This window comes from Mastomys coucha, unplaced genomic scaffold, assembly GCF_008632895.1.
Source record: "Mastomys coucha isolate ucsf_1 unplaced genomic scaffold, UCSF_Mcou_1 pScaffold22, whole genome shotgun sequence".
In the NCBI taxonomy this organism is placed as follows: Eukaryota; Metazoa; Chordata; class Mammalia; order Rodentia; family Muridae; genus Mastomys; species Mastomys coucha.
In genome coordinates this window covers 35,665,406-35,686,644 of record NW_022196905.1, presented here as the reverse complement: position 1 = coordinate 35,686,644, position 21,239 = coordinate 35,665,406, and the positions used below count along the sequence as shown (strand labels likewise).

Genomic DNA, 21,239 nt, shown 5'->3' with positions numbered 1-21,239 from the left:
TCTGAGCAGAGGTGTTTCAGACAATGTTCGTTGGTGTGACATGAGGGTATGCACTGTGCAAAGTGAAAATGCCGTGTGTTCAGAACCATTGGAGACTATTACTTGAAACATCTTGGACTCATTATGCATTTTATTTTGAATTAATTTTTGGTTGGTGTTGAGAAAAATTTTACTATTGCCAAAATTTTCAGGACCGGAACTTTCAGTTACATGACCCCACAATGGGGCTGTGGCTTATAGTTAGGAGACTGAGCTCTTATGGATTTGATTCTCCCTAGAGCACAGTCCTACTAGACACATTGGGAACTAGGATTTTCCTTCTTCACATTACTCTCTAATCCCCACCTGCTCATTCTGAGATCCCAGCTGTCTAGTGCACTGAGCCTGGAGTGGATTTCCATGTTCAGTGTCTCTGGCATGAGCTGCCTCCTCTGCTCACATTCTTCAGTTCTTGTCATCAATTGATTTTCACAAAGGCGTTGGTGCATCCTATCCACAGTGTCTACCATTTTACATCCACAATCCTCAACTTAGCACTGTAGCATACATGTCACCAAGGCTCCTTCTTGTTTGTTCCCTTGCCTGCAACTCTTTGTATTTCTCACTAGCAAGTAAGTCCCAGTCAAGTGACATTATTGTGATATTTTATTATGTCAAGTGACATACTGGAATTCTCTATTTCCAGAATAGTTGTGTTCCTAGGATAATATTTGATTGAAAGAATTGAAAAGATTATGACTGCTGCTGACAGACTTTGAATAAAACTTATCAGCTCATCACTCAAAATATTTGGTAAGAGCATCCATCAGCAAAATCTCTGGTAACAGCATGGATTGGGAGTTCAAATTGCTAATCCTTTAACTAAGTGGGGCTGTGAGCCCAGTGATAGCTTTCCTGGCAAAGCTCATCTTATAGGTAACGAATATTGAATGAAGACTCTCTCCAGGCTCACAGTTCTATGTTTATTGCACCCATGTCAAAATGCTGTGAAACTGGGGCATTTTTTTTTGATAGAGGTGAGAAACTGATACTATATGGTGATAGTTAGCTTGGTCAAGATTGTATGTTCAGGGACACCATGAACCTAGCATTGGAGCTGAAGGACCCCAAGTCACCATCTGCTCCTCTATTCTAAAAGCTATCCTTAAGAACTTGTCATTTTCAAAGTGGCATCCAAGAGATAAATATACAAATGGTGTACAATCACAGTATGCCTGAAGAGCTGGTGTTTTGATCTTGGTTGCAAATTAAAGAATAATGTAAGACAGCCCTCCATTTCACTGTTTTTTTTTTTTTCATAAAAAAAGGCCATTTCATTTTAGAGGTTGGAAAGACCTTCCTCAGAGAGAGCCTAATTATAGGGGTAGTGCATTCAAAATTCAAGAACGACTGATTTGTGCTTTTTAAACAGTAAAAGGAGCCCTGAAACATATTAAATTTTTATGAGGTGTGTTGCTGACTAAAATTTTTTTGAGCAAATAATCATACAAAAAAGAGTAGACCACATACTTAAAATTAAAACCTCCAAATAAGAAAAATATTTATTAAATAAACTTACACCAAGCCACAGTGACCTTTCAAATGGGCTTTCTAAGCCAACCCAACCAGTAGAGTAATTTTAATCAAGTTAATGGTTCATTATCAGAAGATGACAACCAGAGATGTGGCTATATGTAGTGATTAGGTCTGGTAGACCAAATATGTCAGTAGCCAAGTGTATTTGGTAAACCAAGTAACCTCTCTGGCCTATAGTGTCTCCATCTTTAAAATGGAAACAGTAGAATATCCCCATTGCCTCTTATAGTGCTTATGAAAATCAAGACTATTGGATGTAGGGAAATATTTGGACATGTGAAACATATTTATGATATTAATAATACTAGATTTTCAAGAATATTTAGGAGATTTATTTACAAATCCCAAGAAGTGAAAGGTTTTATTCTGAGAGACGATTCTCTTGTCTTTTATTCTTTCCTGTTCATCAGAGATTTCAAGCTTTCACCTAAGAGCACATGGCCCTTACAGTTCTCTTGGTCTGTGTCATAGAACTCGTCTATCCCTTTGGGCTTAGCTGTTCACTAGATTTATAAAAATCCTACTTGTCTTCAGTTCCTCTTGCTTCCAGGTCTTCTGGTATCTACACATTACTCATCTGCTCAAAAAAAAAAAAATATCATGGGTTCCCTCTGACCAGATGAAGTGTGTTTTTTAGCTATGCTCTCCAAATCATTCTGTCTCCCATGGCTTCGGCTAGTGACTCTGTCACATATCTTCTTTTTACCTATTATGGTTTCCCATTTCCTATAGGCTGAATTTTGTTAGGAGATGGAATCTTGGAGAGGTGATGAGATTATGATAGTGAACATATTTAATTAATTAATAGTTATTTATTAATTAATAATGAATAAAGTTAATTCTCCTCTCAGGGATCTGCTTTTCCCTCCTGGCATGTGAAGACTCCTAGGAAGAGGATCATCTGTGAGTCTGAAGAAATGCTCCCAGGAGACACCGAGTCTGTTTCATGTGGCACTTCCTCCAGAACCATGTGTAATACCGTCGTGTTGTCTACAGACTGCCTTTTATGGGATTTTCTCACAGCGGCCTAAGGGAACTGAATTTACCTTTTAGCCTTGGCACTGGCTGCACTCCTCCTGGGATGTACCCTCATCTCCCACATCCTCTTCTCAGCATGAAAAGCTCACTCTGACACTTCATATCTTCACTGCAGTTCTTGGTTTGTCTGCTCTGAATTAGGTATACCTCTGTGATTTCTGAATTATTTTCTTGTTCTCTATTTTAAAGCTATCTGCTACTTAAGGATATGATAAATGCAACTGGATGCTCCTGATCCTTAACTGATCCTTAGATAAGGATTCCCCTAAGCCACTGAGAGGGGATAGTTATCACCCTAAAAGTCCTCTCTTGGTTGGAGAGATGACTCAGCGGTTAAGAGCACTGACTGCTCTTCCAGAAGTCCTGAGTTCCATTCCCAGCAATCACATGGTGGCTCACAACCATTGTAATGGGATCCAATGCCCTCTTCTGGTGTATCTGAAGAGAGCAACAGTGTACTCACATACATAAAGTAAATAATTCTTTAAAAAGGTCCTCTCTTGAATGCTAAGAAGTTTATAATTCCCTTTCATGAACAAATGTACATTTTATTTTCTTGTTTTAGTCACTGTAGACTTTCCTTCATATCCTCTCTCCCTCTCACTCTCCCTCCATTCCTCTCTGCCCTTTCCTCTTTTCTTCCCTTCCCCCTCCCTCCCTTTTTCTTGTGGTGCTGGGGATTGAACCTGGGCTTTTGTATATGCTACGCAAGTGCTCTACCGCTGAGCTATACATCAAAATTTTCCTTTTTCTTTTTAGACTCATTTATTATGAATTCATTTAACCAAAAGCTTTACTTCTCTTTTGGGATTTGGGTCCAGTGTTCTCTTTCAAAACCTCACAGTATTTTGTCATTCCCTTCCCTTAAAGGCAGTGAGCTTTCCCTTCCTTCTCACAAGTCAATCAATAGCTCTCAATGGACTGGTTTCCCATTTTAGTTTATTTTAATTACTGCATGTCTCTTGTTCATTCACAGATCTTCACTCCTGTCATAGGCCTATCCCACTTGGAGCAAAAGCCAACCTCCTTCCAATATGACTGAGTCCCTACTTTGCTACCCTTCCTGACATTCCTGATTTCTGTACTATTCTTTCTGGACTCCCCCAAAGCTGCCCAAGGCTACTGGAACACAGCAGGCACATTTGGCATCCCAAGTTTGAAGAGATGCCTCATGGGTAGATGGTGATCAGTACTCTGCTAAGTATTCAAGATTGCCTCTAAAGACCTCCCAAATTTTCTGTGAACAGTGCTGCCCTCTCTGGCATGCTTTTCTGAGCACTCAATATGCTGTGGTCTCTCTAGCCACCACACACCATCACTTTCTTGAATCTAAGAGTATGTTGACTCCATGTTCCTTTTTGCCTGTTATCTCACACTAGGAACTCTTTAGGAAGCAAACTGTGGCTTAAAAAACACTGTATCTCGTGTGTTGTCTAAAGTTTCAGTTGTTTAATGTGGAAAGGGTAAAGCTGGCCCTTGTTCCTCCACCTTGGCTGGAAGCAAACCTTTCAGCAATTCTTAATTCCTTTTCTGGCTCTTGTTTTTCTACAGAGATACCACTTAATGTCTGATGCACTGCCTGTGCTTCCTGCCTGTTTTTGCACTGTCTTTCTTTGCTCCTTCAGAATATAATTCTACAAGTGATATGTTTTTCTCCACATGTAAATTTTTTGGATCAATATAGAGACTGACACTTAGTAGGCATTCATCAATTATTTATTTAATGAATGATTGCAGAGAAAGTTGATATCAGGAAGAATTTTCCTATACCCATGAGGCTGTGGTTCCACTTCAACCTGAAATTACTAGTGTGAGTGGAGCCTGTGACTCTGGACTGGATACTCAGCCAGTGGCAAGGGTCTATCACCTCTTCAGTCAACACCCAGCTTTGTGGAACATGCTTTTGCTCCTCTTGCCATCTCTCATAAAGTGCTTTGCTTACCCAACACTCCTTAGCTGGATCACAACTCTGAGAGGCATGGATGGAAGGTTTTAGGTTTCTGTTAAAAATATAATCATTTTACAACCACACATGTATGTGTATGTGTTTCGTCTCTACACCCAACTCTGAGCAGCTGCTACTTAACCTTCATCTCTTTCTTTGTATAAAACTTGAATGTGAAAGGCCCTTTTAGCTCACAAGGGTAGAAGTTCAGGTGGGAACGAATCCAAGGGAAACTTTGGACTTACTCAGTAGGGGTGGGCCAGCTAAATAACAGCACCCTTTCCCACAGACTTCCCCTTGTCATAGCTCTGTGCAAGGATTTCCCATCTGTCAGCTGGTCCCTCCAGCAGTTACTCACTTGAGGAACCAAATGTATGCGTGTGTGTGCATGTGTGTGTGTGTGTGTGCGTGCGTGTGCATGTGCGTGTGTGTGCACACTTCCATGAAGTTATTAGATTATGAGCTAGCTTCTGGAGCAGTTTTTCTCATTTTGTTTTCTAGCTGAGTTTCACTTTGGTCTCAGGACTTTCACACAGACTGTCTCTATCTTCTTAGCCTTAGGCTCTTCTTTATTTCTTAGGTCTTATCTCAAATATTTGCTCATTGGTGATAAATGTTCTGTCCAAGTTGCTAAATTGTTCCTTTCTTGTTTCCAATGCTTTGCTTATGGGAAAAGCCTGGGATCCTTATAGCTGCTGTGTTTAGAAAACAGAATCTGAGTTTTTTTAATGTCTTCTCCTAAAAAATAAAAGGCAAGAGTAAGAGTACTGAGAGGTTGCAGAGTCCATGTGGAACTGCATATTTACATGTTACTGGGGTAAAAGTTGGAAAGATAAAGTGTAGATTCAAACCAAGAGGTCTCCATATTTCCACAGTAAGGACTGGCCTTTCACCTGAAGGTGGAAGGTAGTGTGGGTTTATCGAAGGACTTAAACAAGGGAAGACAGGCTTGTGTATCAAGAGGACCAACATGGCTTTATTAGAAAGGAATAAGTTGTGCTGCAAAAGGAACCAGTTTGGACACGTAACATAACCAAGGATGATTATAATCAATATAAATTGAATGAAAACCCTAAATGAGGTCAGTGGCAGTGGGTTACAGGGTTGCTTAAAACCTGTTAAAATAAGGAATTCTTGATAGAAAATTGATTATGAGGAAATTAGGATGGAAATGAGTAAAAGTAGCAATCAAAATAAGACAAGAGTCAAGCAGAGCAAAGAATACTGAGATAAAATAATGTTGGGTTGGGCATCATGGAAAACGGCAGAATAAGGGCATGAGACTTTTATTTCTTCCACAGAATCAAGAGTTGTAATACTATGTGTCAGAATCAACTCTTTCAAAGCTGCAGAAATTAACCAAAGGCTTGGAAAAATGCAGGCAGCATCCTTCTTTAATGAAAGAATGCTTGGAAGAAAAGTTGTTACAAATAGTCTACTTTTAATTTTTCTGATTCTCATTCCCTCATTTCCATGGCAACCTTGAAAATCCATTCTATATATTATTACATCCTATAATCACGATGAGATCCAGAAGCCTGAAAGTTTCTGGAAAGAGCAGAACAAGTTTAGAACTCTCCAGTAAGTTATCATTTAACCTGTCTGTTGATTCTCTAGGAGACTATATCCTCGGACTGTCTGATTTAATAAATCAGAGATCACTGCTTTTTTTTTCCCCTTGGAATATTTACTGAACATAAGTAATGAGGGTAGTAGTTCAATGCATAGATGCTGTGGGTAGTAGACAACAGTTGATGACCACTTAACATGGAAAGCTAGCTGAGAGCTTGTTCAAAAGCGATTCAGAAGAGCATAGAAGACTTTCTGAGACTCCAAAGGGCTGCAGGCATGTTTAAGGCTATGTGGACATGTAACAAAGACCTGAGAGAGTGCTTTAGGCCCCCACCAGCAACTGAAATTAAGGGTCTGCTGGGGGTAAGGATTAAAGATAAAACAAACTGCTAATTCTTTAACTGATGAAACTAATGGAAGCAAATGCAGAGTCCCACAGCCAAACATTAGGTAGGACTCAGGGAACTCCTCAGAAGAGGGGGATGAAGGACTGCTGGACCAAAGGGATTGAGGACACCACAAGAATCAACTAAGTAGGGCTTCAGAGGGGCTCACAGAGACTAACATGACAATCAGAGAATCCCAATGGGTCTGACCTAGGTTCTCTGCATGTATGTTATGGTTAGTAGCTTGTTGATCTTGTTGTTCTCCTAAGAATGGGAGTGGGGCGTGTCTTTGATTCTTTTGTCTGATTTTAGGATGCTTTTTCTCAGACTGCGTTGCCTCATCCAGCCTTAATATGAAGATTTGTGCTTAGTCTTATTGTAACTTGTTATGCCATGTTTGGCTAATATACTTGGGAGCCCAGCTCTTTTCTGAAGGAAAATGAAGAAGGAGTGGATCTGGGAAAGTGGGGAGGTGGAGAGAGGGGAGAAGAATTTGGAGGAGAGGAGGGAGAGAAAACTGTGATAGAGATGTATTGTATGAGAGAAGAAAATAAGCCAAAAAGACAAAGCACCTTGTGAAAGATGGAGATTTATTAATTCTCAGAATTAATGAACTCTCTGTCAAATTATTAGATGAGTAATTAATTAAGAAAGTGAGTTGATTTTTTTAAATACATAATAAAGGATGAAGTCTTTACACACTTAATTTAGAAAAGTCATTGAGTGTACTACATCAGCGAGGGAAAAGAGCAAACCTGGAGAGCGGCGGAATGAGCATTCAGAATTTATGACTCAGTTAAAATCATCATTTTTGATAAAACTCACAAGACATGCAAGTAAAAAAGAAGGGAGAACTTTTAGGGGAAAATATAGTCGTTAAAAACCACCTATCGGGAAATATAAATATTGGACTTACTGGGTCAACACCCTTTAACTACTTTCAGAAATGTAGTAGAACAGGGATGAAGAAATGAAGGAAAAAATGAAACAAGATGAAGATACAAATAAGACATAACTATAAAAATAAACTAAATGGAAATCCTGGGGTTGAAAATCACAACTGAAATGAGCACTTCACAGTCAGAGTTGTTGATCAGTGCTATTAAAACTTGAGGGTGTGGAGTTGATGCTGTGTAGTCGGAGGAAGAGAATAACCAAGTTAAACAAAGCCTGTGAGAGCAGGCGAACAGCATGAAGCCTGTCTACATCCACATATCAACAATTTCCAAAGGGGAAAGGGACAGGGTGGGAACTGAGCAAGGGAGGGAAAATCAAGGAGGGAAACAAAGAATATTTGAAGAAATAGTGGCTGAAAAACTTCCCGACTATGATAAAATTAATGTCGGTGTCCATGAAGCATAATACATTCTAAGGAGAAGGAGTTAAAGTTTTACCTGGTCACATCACAACAAAAGACAAACAATCTGGAAAGAATCAAGATCAAAGAGAAGGGTCATGAACAAGGACACATTAGTAAGTGAGCAGAGTTCCCATAGAAAATGTAGTATATAGAAAACACTTGCAAGACATTTAAACTGCTAAAAAACAAAACAAAACAAAACAAAACAGATACAAATGAGAACTCTATATCCAGTATAACTATTCCTCAAAATTGCAGGTGAAATGAACACATTACAAGATAAAAATCCCAATAGATTTATTGTAAAGCAAACACTAAAGAAAGCCTTTACATCAAAATAGACTACTGCCTATACAAAGAAATAAACATAACTACATAGATAAATATGAAGGAATCTCAATGTAGCTTTAATTTGTAAGTATTTTTGGTCTGACTGTAAAGAAGACACAAACTAATAGTTCTAAGTCTGTATTGATTCTCATTTAATATACAGAGAAAATTTATGACAATTAAAGTACAAGAGAGACAGGAAGCAGTTTTGTATATTAATGAATAATGATGTTAATGTGGGCTGGAGTGTTATAAATTGATATGTATATTTAAACAGGGGAATACTAATAAATAACTGAAAAAATAGTAAAATAAGTAAGATTTACTAGCACACCAAAATACCTATTAAACACAAAATAATAGTTACTTGAAACACAAAAGAGATGGAAATAAATAAAAATGTTAGACATAAATTATATTTAACATTTACATTAAGTGTAAGTATCCTAACATAGTGATAAAAAGGCAAAAACTGACTTAATGCACTGAGTCTTAGACAAAAGACTGGAATGTCATGACATTGGCATAATTGACCATAGAAGCAGTTGAACTGTATGGTATCTGCAAGAGATGTGCATATGTCTAAAATGCAAGGACTGAAGAGCTGTACCATACAAATAATAAAAGAGAGTGAAGTGGCTCTAGGAAAAAAAAAAGATTATCTGTTGAAATGGACTTTAAATCTAGTATAGATGACAATAAAAACATCATATATTGGTAAAATGGTCAGTTTCCCGAGAAACTATAATAATTATATACTTAAACTATCAAGAGCACCCTGATATCTAAAGCATTGTCTGATAGAATTAGGAGATATAAGTAATTTGACAAAAATAGTTCAATACTTACATGACTCTAAGTAATGAAGAAAATGACTGGAAATAAAATTCTTGATCAAAACTCAATATTAGCTACATGTAAGAACTTGACAAAATGTTGAAACTTTGAAAAGCTAAGGGCAAATGGTTCAGAAACATCAGAGATGGAAGCAGCCATGTGATTGCTAGGTAGTTTTTAAGAGGATGGCATTGTGGATATTATCTTCTAGTACTTATGGGAGCTTGTGCCAGACTTAATACTGACAGCATCTGATTGAGAACCAGGGACCAGAAACACACCAGGACTGTAACCTTCCAGGTCCACCCACAGTGGGCTATGTTATCAGCTAGAGTCTATGTTCCAAAGGTTCTATAGCCTCCACAGTTTCATTAGTTGAGTACCAAGTGCTCAGACACAGCTTATCTGACAACTTGACATCCAAACCACAGCACCATAAATGCATGGGTCTAATTCTACTACTGAAAACTACATAATATTGCCTTCAACGTTTTATTTGTAATGACAGGATTCTAGTACAGTGGCTTGTCTTGAGAATTAAGTCATAATGTAAATTATTTTTGTGGCTAATACTTTTTTTAAAATTCATTTTAAATGATTCACATAGTTGTATGTGTATATTTTTTTTAGTATAATACACATTGTATAGTACTCAGCATAAACACACACTTCTCAAGGAGTTATTTCTTTCTAGTGAAAAAGAATCAAAACTCCTAGTTTTCTGAAGTATATAGTATTTTATTGTTATCTATTGCCACCCTAGCATGCAATGCCATGCATGAACTTCCTATCCCTATACAGATGTAAACTTAATAGCTATTGAACAACTTCACTTTATTACTTACTTCCCAAGCATTCTCAGCAGACTCTCAATGCTGAATTCTATGAGATCAACTTTCTTAGTCTTCAACTATACATGAGATCATATAAAATTCATGCTGCATCTGGCTTATTTCACATAAAATAATGATCCAGTCCTATCCACACATGGCAAGGCTTTATCCCTTCTCCTTGGTTGAAAGCACTCCATTCCATGTCTGTACTGCATCCTCTTTGTATGTTCATCAGTGGATGGGAATGTGGGCTGATCCTGCTTCCTAGTCATTGTGACTAATATAGCATAAAAATGGGAGTGCACTTGTGTTTTTGACTTAATAACTTCACTGTTTTTAGATATGTACACAGGAGTAGGATTGCTACTAAATTTAAGAGAAATCTCCATGCTATTTTTCATAACAGCTGTACTAATTAATACCTTCACTGTTATAGTTAGCTTCAGCTTTCATCTTGACACAAATTAGAATCAGCTGGAAAGAGAGACCCTCAACAGAAGAATCATCATAATGAGAGTGGGCTGTGGACATGTCTGTGAGGCATTTTCTGACTTGCTGATTGATATAGAAGGATTTATACCACTTTGGACAGTGCTATCCATGGACAGGTCAGCCTAAGTGTGTAAGATAGACAACTGAGCAACCCAGGAGGAGCAAGTCAGTAAAGAGAATCCCTTTATGGTTCCTGCCTCCACAATCTTACCCATCTTCCCTCAGAGATAACCTGTGATCTGAAAGGGTAAGATGAAATAGATCCTTTTCTCCCCCAGGATGGTTTGGGTTTGAGTGTTTTATCACTGCAACAGAGAAAAGAAATTGGAATACTCACCAACAAGATTGTACAAAGATCCTCTTTCTTCCTTTCTTCCTTCCTTCCTTCCTTCCTTCCTTCCTTCCTTCCTTCCTTCCTTCCTTCCTTTCTTTCTTTCTTTCTTTCTTTCTTTCTTTCTTTCTTTCTTTCTTTCTTTCTTTCACTCTTTCTTAAAGATTTATTTATTTTGTTTACATGAGTATACTATAGATGTCTCCAGACACACCAGAAGAGGGCATTGGATCTCATTACAGATGGTTGTGGACCACCATGTGGTTGCTGGGAATTGAACTCAGGATCTCTGGAAGAGCAGTTAATGCTCTTAACTATTGAGCCATTTCTACAGCCCCCACACCCTGCCTCCCTTTTCTTTACAATATTTCAGTTACTTTTTCTGATATTAAGCATTAGGATGAGGTAGCATTGAATTCTATACAGCATTTTCTTGGAATTATAGATTTTTAGCAATTTTTCATATATCTGTTAGACTTCTTTTGGAACGTATATTTGGAACTATTGCTTATGCATACTTTTCATTAATTAATTCACTTCACTTTACATCATGATCAAAGCCCCTCCTCTTCTCTTCCCAGTCTCACCCTTACAAATTCCTCCCCTTTTATCCCTTTTCCTTCGCCTCAAAGAAGGAGAAGCCTCCCGCTTGGGTACCACCCACCTTGGGACATCAACTTGCAGCAGAACCAAGGGCAGAATTGAGGCCTACCCAGGTGGTCCAGTTAAGGGAAAGGTATCCAATGGCAGGAAACAGAGTCAGAAACAGTTCTGGCTTAAATTGTTAGGGGACTCACATGAACACCAAGCTGCTCACCTGCTACAAATGTGCAGGGGGCCTAGGTCCAGCCCCTACATGGCTCTGTGGTTGGTGGTTCAGTCTCTGTGAGTCCCCACTGGCCCAGGTTAGTTGACTCTGTAGGTCTTCTTGTGGTGTCCTTGACCCTTCGAGCTTATTCAATCTTATCTCTAACTCTTCCACAAGACTCTGTGAGCTCTGCCTGATGTTTGCTTGTGAGTCTCTGCATCTGTTTCCATCTTCTGCTGGATGACCTCAGGAGGCAGTTATACATCCCTGTCTGCAAGCGTAGCTGAGTATCAACAATGTCAGGCTTTGGCTGTCTCCCATGGGATAGGTCCCAACTTGGGCCAGTCATTGCTTGGACATTCCCTCAGTTTCTGCTCTCTTCTTTTTTCTTACGCACCTTGTAGGGTGGAAAAATTTTGGGTTGAAGGTTTTGTGGGTGGGTTGATAGCTCCCTTTCTCCACTGAAAGTCCCACCTGACTACAGGAAGTGGCCACTTCAGTTTCCATATGCCTAGATGCTAGGAGTCTCAGTTAGGGTCACCTCCACAAATTCCACAGAGCCTCCCCTGTCTCAGGTCTCCCACTAGTACCAGAGATTATTGCCAATTCTTTAATTGAATTACTCATTTGCTACTGAGTTGTTAGAGTTCCTATATATTCTGGACATCAACTAGTTGCAAATGTACAGTGTGCAGGCATTTTCTCCTCTTTGGTGGGCTGTCTCTGCTTTTTGCTGATTGTAATAATGGAAACTCTTTATCCCAGTGTCTTTGGGGTAAGGAGTTAATATCCAGCATTTGGCAGATTAAACGTTCTTCAGAAGGACCCAAGCTCATTAGACTGGGATTTAGAACTCTGTCCATGGGAAATCATTCATTTAATTTAGGCAAATTATTTTCCGGGAAGTTATTGCATGAAATCGGCTATATTGAAAAAGAAATCCCAATGTCTCAACAGCTCCCTGAAGACTCATTTCTCAGGGCTAATGCGTTCCATGGAGCAGAAGCATAATATGGTAAAGCAGGGAAAAATTTGACCACTCCACACAGGGTGTTTATTAACATTACACAGGAAATTCAAGTCACCTTGTTTCCATCCAATGGGGCTAATCCATTTGTATATTGACACCCCCATATGACCATTCTACATTATTTTCAAATCTAAAACTGGCCTGTTATTGCTATAATAAAGAAGCTTGTAGGGAAGCACATGGTAAAGCTGAAAATACGACCTTGCAGCCAGAAAGGAAGTGCAGATAACAAGGGAGGATGACATGGGGCTCAAAAAGGATCAACCCAGTATAGAAGATGAAGAATCCAGAGTGGACTAGAGCATTGAGTCTGGCCTTACTGTGCTGAGACTGGTAATACATTTTGTAGGAAGGAAAAAATACCAGCTGATTGTTTTTATCCAGATGCAAGCTCAGGTGCCACAGTAGCTTGATTTGATTTAGAACACTATCATTACAAGGTCCTGGAATAAAGGCCATTGTAGGTGTCATCTTGTAGAAGAAACCTTGGAGCTGGTTGTACAGGGCTGTTTATTTTGTTTGGAGGCATTGGTACTCAGTGAGCAAAGCCACGTGGATGGTGACTTCAGAGGATTTCTGAGGCTGGTTCTCTGCTTCCTCTGCCTTCCTCTGCCTCCCCCTGCCTCCTCTACTCTGAATTGACTATCAGTGGTTCCAGGAACCAGAGATCCTTCTATAGCACAGACCCAACTCCTACTGTGTGGTAAACCTAAGTAGTAAGAAGCTCATGGTGCAGCACATTTTTTTCCCTCCTGGGAGAACAAACAGGTGTCCCTTCCAATGCCCTTGCATGCCTGACTGCAGAGGAGCAATGAGAAGACGAAAGGTGATGGAGTAAGATTTACGGTGATGTATTAGGTGTAGCTCACTGGCTGCAACTCACTCTTTCAGCGGGGTTAGAAGCTGTTGCAAACTGTGTTTCCAGGTACAACGTACATGTGTGAGAAGTAACCTCCTATTTGGGAACCTTTCCAAAGTCTAATAAAGCCAAGCTTTGCTCTCCCTGACCTTGGCTCAGTGACAGGTAAGCCCCACGACTTCTCCCACCTTATAAACACTGAGATGGGCTGTGAGTAAGGACTATAGAGGCTCTATGCAGAGGCTTATGCCAGCAAGTGGGCAGAAAAATGTCAAAACCACTAATCTAATTTTTTGATGGCCTTCATGGGACTGTGTAGGAAAAACTATGCTTTTCACTGAAGAAATTGCTCCAGCACCTTCATCTAAAATCCCCCATGGTGAAGGACTCACACAAAGCATGTGTGTCCTTTGGGCAAGATGTAGGCAGAGGGAAGAAAGGAAGAAAGTTTAGATGAACTTGGGAGAGAGACTTGCCTTCCCACACCTCCTCACATACCTCCTCCCTTCCTTCCTTCTGTCTCTCGTCCTGTGCTTGCAAGTCTCTGGCCTCAGTTTTCTCAGACATACGAATGATTAGCAAAGGCAAAAGGTAGTCCTGGATATAGATCCCTAAATAAGTGTAAGGGTTTCAGGGTCACCTCTTCTCTGTGATAGGTGATCTCTGAGCTTGCCACCCCCTTGCCTAACCTAGCACACAGTGGGAACCACAATGATGTCCTTTTGAGAAATGAACAGAAAACTGGAGCAGGGTGCATTGTTACCATCTCAGAGCTCCAGACAGCCTCACTGATGCTTGTCTCTAGGGCTTTAGTGTGGTTTTGTTTGTTTGTTTGTTTGTTTGTTTGTTTGGGGGTGGTGGTTATCCTCTTCTCAGGGTGACTGGGAGGGAGAAGGTAGGAGAGGAGTTTAGTTCTGAATCATAGAATCAAGCACTCTGAAATCAGATCTCTGCTGAGTGTGGAATTATCCTCGAGTGCCTGTCCACAGAGTTGGATCATTGTCCAGCTGCAACAGCACTTAGGTTGTTTTCTTTCTTTCTTTTTTGTCTTTTTTTCCCTCTTGAAACATTTGGTAGAACATTTCAGACTGTACTGGAGGGAGGAGGGGGAATGTTTGAACCAGATGTTCAGGGGCCACCACTGATGCAGTAAGGAGTCAGTTATAAGTGATTATCCATGTGAACATTTTGGGAGCAGTCACCTTTCTGGGCTGGGGAACTGGGCTTTGGCTAGTATTGGGTTAGCTATAGAAATAGGAACTGCTGAGCCATATGTATGGACAGACACTGGCTGGGAGAACATGTCCAGCGAAAGCCTGGGCCAAACATCTACATGGATTGCCCAGGCAAATGGATTTGAGGTGATTTTAAAGCAACCTGGAGCTAGAGTTCTGCACAGAAATCATGTTTTGGGACACCTGATGGAGTCAGAAGTGACCTGAAGGGACCACCCACTCATGCTGGGCAGGCCAACAGAAGGAATGGCTCAGGTGATGGTGGAAGGCTAGCAACCTTGAAACTTCCAGCTCTATCAAACTTTGACTTTATGGTCAAGCCCAAGCTGTGCCTAAGACAGCTGGAGAGGGGCTGAGATTTCTAAATGAGCCTCATGGAATGAGTATGGGTTCAGAGTAGAAATTACGTTGAATTCTAAGAAAAAAAATGCACATTTCTTATAAGCATGGGCTTCTATCCTGACATTTGCAGCTTTGACAAAAAAGGAATAAAACCATATTAACAAGAGTTCCACCGGGGTGTGGCAAGGACATAAAAGACAAAATGGAAGATTCTCTTAAGGGAAGCAAGAATGAATTCACAAAGTAGGCAAAGATCAAAACCTGCACATACCTTAAGTTCAGTTGCCAACTCTGGCTGATGAATCTGCCCTTTGTACATTTATCTTGAACCTCGATGGTGTGTGTGTATATAGAGAGGATGACTTGAAGCTTACAGGGGTAGATTTTGGTGTCCATGAGGGGAAATCTACAGGGTTTATTCCACTGCTTCCCAGCTCACTCCCTATATGGAGGCATGGATGAGGGAGGGAGGTGTTCACTCTATGTTGTGTTCACTCATAGAGTTGTGGACTCTATGCATATGTCTGGTACTATGCTGAGTTACATATTAGCCTTTTATTTTATCTTGTTAAATTGTGTGTGTTGTGGTATGTGTGCATGCATGTGTGCATGTATGTGCTATGTGTGTGTATGTGTGTATGTGCATGTGTGTACAGGTTCATATTAGAGTATAGGTGCATACTAGTGTACACATGGATGTGGAGGTAGAGGTTAGGAGTTGATGTTGCTAATCTTTCCTTGACCACTTTTCATCTTTACTTTTTTTTTTTTGAGCAGGGTCTCTCACTCTCTGAACCTCATTGATTTAGTTAGGTTGCTACCTAGTGAACTTCAGGGATTCGCCTTTCTCCACACTCTCCTGTTCTGGAGTTAAAGGGGCTAGCTGCCATGCTTGCTTTTATTTCTTATGTGAGCACTGGAGATATGAATTCAGGTCCTTATGATTATGTGACAGGCACTTTATCAACTGAATTATCTCTATAGGTCCCATATTAACACTCAAAATCCTCATAACAATCTGACGACAAAGACATCGTTACTGCCAAAATCAAATAGGGGAGGAAAATGGGACACAGAAGGATGGATAATCATGGATCACTTCATTTGAATCAAACCCTATGCTAAGCACAGTGTGGATTCATGCATCAAGTCCTCAAAATAATCACAGGGAGTTGGTGAGAAAGGCTTTCTTACACTTGAATACAAGGCACAAGAAAGACTGTATATTCTGTTCTTTGAACTCACATTTAACACTGTATAAGAAGCCACAGAGCCTGTCAACTTGTTGTAAATGATAAAGGGTACTTATATGGGTTGCACAGTGAACACAGGACTTCTCAGAGGGAGGTTAGTCTTCCTGCCTGGTTGATACAGTGTGATCACTTGAGTCTCTAAGGCAAAGCAAGTCCTTCAGTTGGTATTGGACGTGACCTAGTATAGTTGGAGAATGTCTATTGATTCCTAAGTATTTGACCTGTAAAGACCCACCCTCTTCTCATATAAAGTTCTGGATTTAATGCATTAGGATTTGATCACATTTGTACATAATCCAGTCCTAATATTTTAATGGATAAAAAAATTCTCAAATGCATTTAAAAAATTAAACTTTTGATTTTCTACTTGATGAGTTAAATTAGCTTAGACAGCTGTGTACTGTGTACTTGTGTTGGTTTTTAGCTCCTTGAAAATTGCTGTTATTGCTTCCTTTTTATAGTTGGTAGCACTGAAGCAGTCATGTAAACAGGTTTTTAAAAATCTCACACAGCTGATGAGCAGGATCACTAGTGATACTCTTATGCAAAAGAAAACATCAAAAACAAAGAAATAACAACAAAACTCACACCAAACTTTGATTTGTTTGAACCTTGATTAAAACATATCAGGGATGGTAGAAGAATACCTACTAGATTAATCTGGAGAGGCCCTAGAAGTCGTTCTTAAGGCACAAAGGCTGTGTGAGGTGGTGAAAAGCACACAAGGCAGGCACACATGCCTCTGAGGGTTGTGCCAGGGAATCTACTTCCTGGTGGCTGTTTTCTTGGTCACTTAGGGCTAAATTAGTTCGATCAGTTATGGTTAAAGAGGTTGTACAGAAAGCACAGCAGAGTACTATCTAATGACTCAGTTACCCACTGCAGAACAATTTGGTAGGTCATTCCTTGCAGAGTAGCACTCAACAGTTGCTGTAGAAGGGACTTCCTCCTCCTGCTAGGAAAACATACATGGAGAGAAGTTTTGTTTCTTTGGGATGTGGCAGACCCATGGGAGGGCTGTGTGATCTGCTACTGCAGCCATGGGTCAAACAATTTACCACCAGGCAAGGTCAGATGCTCCTATACTGCAAGAGCCTAGGAACTTTCCTGGCTTCCTTGTACTCTTCAAGCCAGGATCCCTGGGTGATATTTGAGATATCTATCTTTCTCTATTTGAATTCTTGAAGTTATTCCAGAAGTTAAAAGAAAGGCCACTGTGGGGAGCTTGAGAAATGGTTCAATAGTTAAGATAACTGCTTCCTCCTATAGAGGTCCTGGATTCAGTTTCTGGCACCCTTCCAATGGTTCACAGTCATCTGTAACTCCAGTTCTGAGGGATTGTACTCCCTCTTCTGAGCTCCTTGAGCAATGCATGCTCATGCTGCGCATGCATCTATTCAGGCAAAATGCTCATACACATAAAATAAAATAAATCTAAACATTAAATAAAGATCACTACTGGATGATTTTATTCCTTGAAAAAGGAATACATTTGTGAAGGATTTGAATCTATGTCATTTATCTATATATAATTAAAATGTACATTTTATATAAAATTATATAAAATATCCATTTCTGAGGTACAAGTAACATTTTGATATCTATATAAATAAAATAATGAGTTAATTAGATGAATTAATATATTTATTACTTTACATATTTATCATTTTTTGGTGTGTCAGGTTCAACCAATTTTAAGCAATTTCAAATTTATAGTACATTATTATTGTTTATAGTCATCATGCTGAAGTATATATTGCACTGCTTACTGATACTGTCCTGCCACTGTGAGTGAAGTTTTAAGTCAAGGTTTTCTCCTCTTCCTTCCATCTTCTCCCTCTTCCTCTTCCTCTTATTCCTCCTCTTCTTTCTCCAGTTTTTGTCTTGTTTTTGGACATTAGACTTCTACCAGGTGTATGAGTTATAAAATGAACTGATTGCTTCCTTTCTGTTGAGAGTCTTTTTAGTTCAGTGAAACCTACATGTATAGTTTTTGTTTGCTGCCTGGCCGTTGAATTTATAATTAAGACTCATTGTTCCTGTATTATTATTTTGTATATTTCAAACTTTCTATTCTGTTGTTACTAACCCTGATATGACTGTTTAATACATTTATATGACCCAGTTCCAGTCAACTGATATGTTGAAATGACTCTTCTCTCTGTTTACATTTTATTTAATAATTTCTAGTATAGTGATTATGTTGTGTTCCATAACTTGGGAAAGGCAGGTTTTTATTTCTTGGAAGTTTCTAGAGGGTTTACTTATACAGAATGGTTTCAGAACTATAAAGATATCCATAAGCACATCCCCAAATCCAAGCAGTTTCAGAGGGTTTATGGATACTTTACCCTAGGAACTCTTCAAAGAACAGTCACAGGCAGTATAATTTAGCAGCTAAGGCTTTGGTTTTGAACATCTTGGCTTTGTCATTTATTAGAAAGTCATATTTGAGTCACTGATCTATCCTGAGGATCAGCTTTCTCACTTGTAAAATGGAGACAATAATGCATTTCTTTTAGATCACTACAATATTCAATAGAGAAACTTTAGAAAAACCCACTGCCTGTGCTTAGTATACTGTCTGCTCTGTCTTCATGCCAATGGTGTGGTTATTATTTTTAGCATCTCTTTACTTTCCATCCCTAGCTTCAGAGTCATGATGGTTCATCTTAAACTTTAAGATGTATCTGGAAGTCCTGGTATACAGCTATTCAGACAGACTGTGAAGTTTTCAAGGGCAAATCTACATTCAAGGGCAACAGGTAACTCAGTTATTCTTCCCCCAGGTATTCACATGTAACTGCAGAACTCTGCAAAACAATCTGATAGTCAGTAGGAAATTGCCCTTTAGGACCCCTTTTTAGGGAAGTGTGTTCAGGAATTGGCTCTGAGCCCTTATGACTGCTAAAACTTTAGATAAGGCTGGACCCTCCCACTAACCCCACTCTGCCCTTTAAAATACACCAAAGTATAAAATAAAGTTGTTCTCTTTCACTGAAAAAAGAAAATAACAATAAAAAACCCCAAACAAACAACAAATACCCCCAAACCCAAAGGAAGACCAAAGTGTGGATACTTCAGTCCTTCTTAGAAGGGGGAACAAAATAGCCATGGAAGGAGTTACTGAGACAAAGTATGGAGCAGAGACTGAAGAAAGGACAATCCAGAGGCTGCCCCACCTGGCGATCCTTCCCATATTCAATCATCAAACCTAGACACTATTGTGGATGGCAGCAAGTGCTGGCTGACAGGAGTCTGATGTAGCTGTCTGCTGAGGGGCTCTTCCAGTGGCTGACTAATAAAAAAGTGGAGGCTTACAGCCATCCTTTGTACTGAGCACAGGGTCTCCAATGAAGAAGCTAGAGAAAGGAGCTGAAGAGGTTTGTAACCACATAGGAAGAATAACAATATGAACTAACCAGTACCCCCAGAGCTCCCAAGGACTAAACCATCAACCAAAGAGTACACATGGTGGGACTTATGGCTCCAACTGCATATGTGGCAGAGGATGGCCTAGTCTGTCATCAATAAGAGGAGAGACTCTATGCTCCAGTATAGGGGAATGCCAGGGCCAGGAAGTGGGAGAGGGTGGGTTAGTGAGGGAATAGGGTATTTTTTTTTTCTGAGGGGAAACAAGGAAAGGGGAGAACATTTGAAATGTAAGTAAAGAAAATATCTAATAAAAAAAACCCCTTCCTCCCCCCTCCAAATCCTGCTACTTCCTTGGTTATTTATTGGTCTCTTCTAGGAACTCCTAGTTTCACCTTTTGCTGTGCTACATGTGGTATTCTGCTGAAGTACAAACATACTGATTTGATCTGGAGTAGGGACCAGGGACCTGATTTTCTACCCAGTTTCCAGGTGATATCTGGAAACTTAAAGCACTAATGAGTCCTTACTCATTAAAGTGATGAAATGTTACCTTATGAACCATGGAACCCCCACCATTCTCTGTTGCTATAATGCAAAAGAAGAATCCACTATACTTGGGGTGGAATCTGATGTGCTTTGAATATGAACTGTCTCACACAGGTTCATGTGTTTGTTTGAATACTTATTTGGTCCCTAGCTAGTGATACATGGGGCAGTTGTAAAATGTTAAGGAGGTGGAGCCTTGTTGGGAAAAGTAGATCACTGAAGGACAAACTTTGTGGTTTCATAGCTTGGTCCCACTTCCTGTCCATCGTCCTTGCCTTTTCCTGATTCAATGTATGTGCTCAGCTTGCCTCTGGCTCGTGAGTGCATGCACTCCACTTTATGATGTTGTCACTTTCTTTTCTGATGCTGGGGATGAAAGTCATGGCCTCACATATGCTCAGCAAGCATTCTACCGCTCAGCCACATCCAAGTCTGAAATTCCATAATTTTATTTTCTTAGACTGAGACAGGATAGAATTAGAATTTAAGGAACCATTTTCTTAGGTTTCTTAGAATAACCTTTGACTTTCTCCAGATGTGTATATACCACAGCTTTCTTTTTCCCATGTTCTTCTTCTGACATCTTCCATCCCTTTACTGTCTCCAGTGGCTTCTAACAGGTGCCTGATACACTAACTCAACTCCACAGGACACACAGATCTGGCATCTTGTCCAACATCTGGATGATACCCATTTTCAGAGTAAGTTTCCTTTTGGTTTAAATGGTCTTCGGATGAAAATGAAAATTACAATGGGAAATTGTGGATGGCGAGGGAAAAGAGCCATTTTGGGTAATATGTCTTATAATTGGAGTAATTTTGTCAAACTCAGGTTCCATGGAATTCCCATACACTACCCTCTGCTCCCTCAAGTTGGGGAAATGTGCTCCTTACTAGGGACCTAAGCTGCTCTCTTCTTTGTTGGACAGAAATAATATTGAACTTCAATGTAGTCATGCCTCATGCTCTGAGAAACATGCTTTACTTTGCTCTGGTGAGTCCAGACCAGGCACTCTGTCATGACTTTGGTTCTACATTTACAGGAACTTTGCTCTATATTTTCCTTCCACAAATGAAAAGGCTAATAACTTAT

General features: G+C 39.7%; 1 long non-coding RNA gene across 1 annotated transcript; it reads left to right on the top strand.

Moving 5' to 3' along the window:
* The first annotated feature begins 6,081 nt into the window (after positions 1–6,081).
* On the top strand, positions 6,082–20,848 carry LOC116069398. The gene is made up of 3 exons (XR_004110012.1): positions 6,082–6,139; positions 18,876–18,991; positions 20,755–20,848. It is a non-coding gene; the product is annotated as an uncharacterized LOC116069398 (long non-coding RNA).
* The last annotated feature ends 391 nt before the right edge of the window (positions 20,849–21,239 follow it).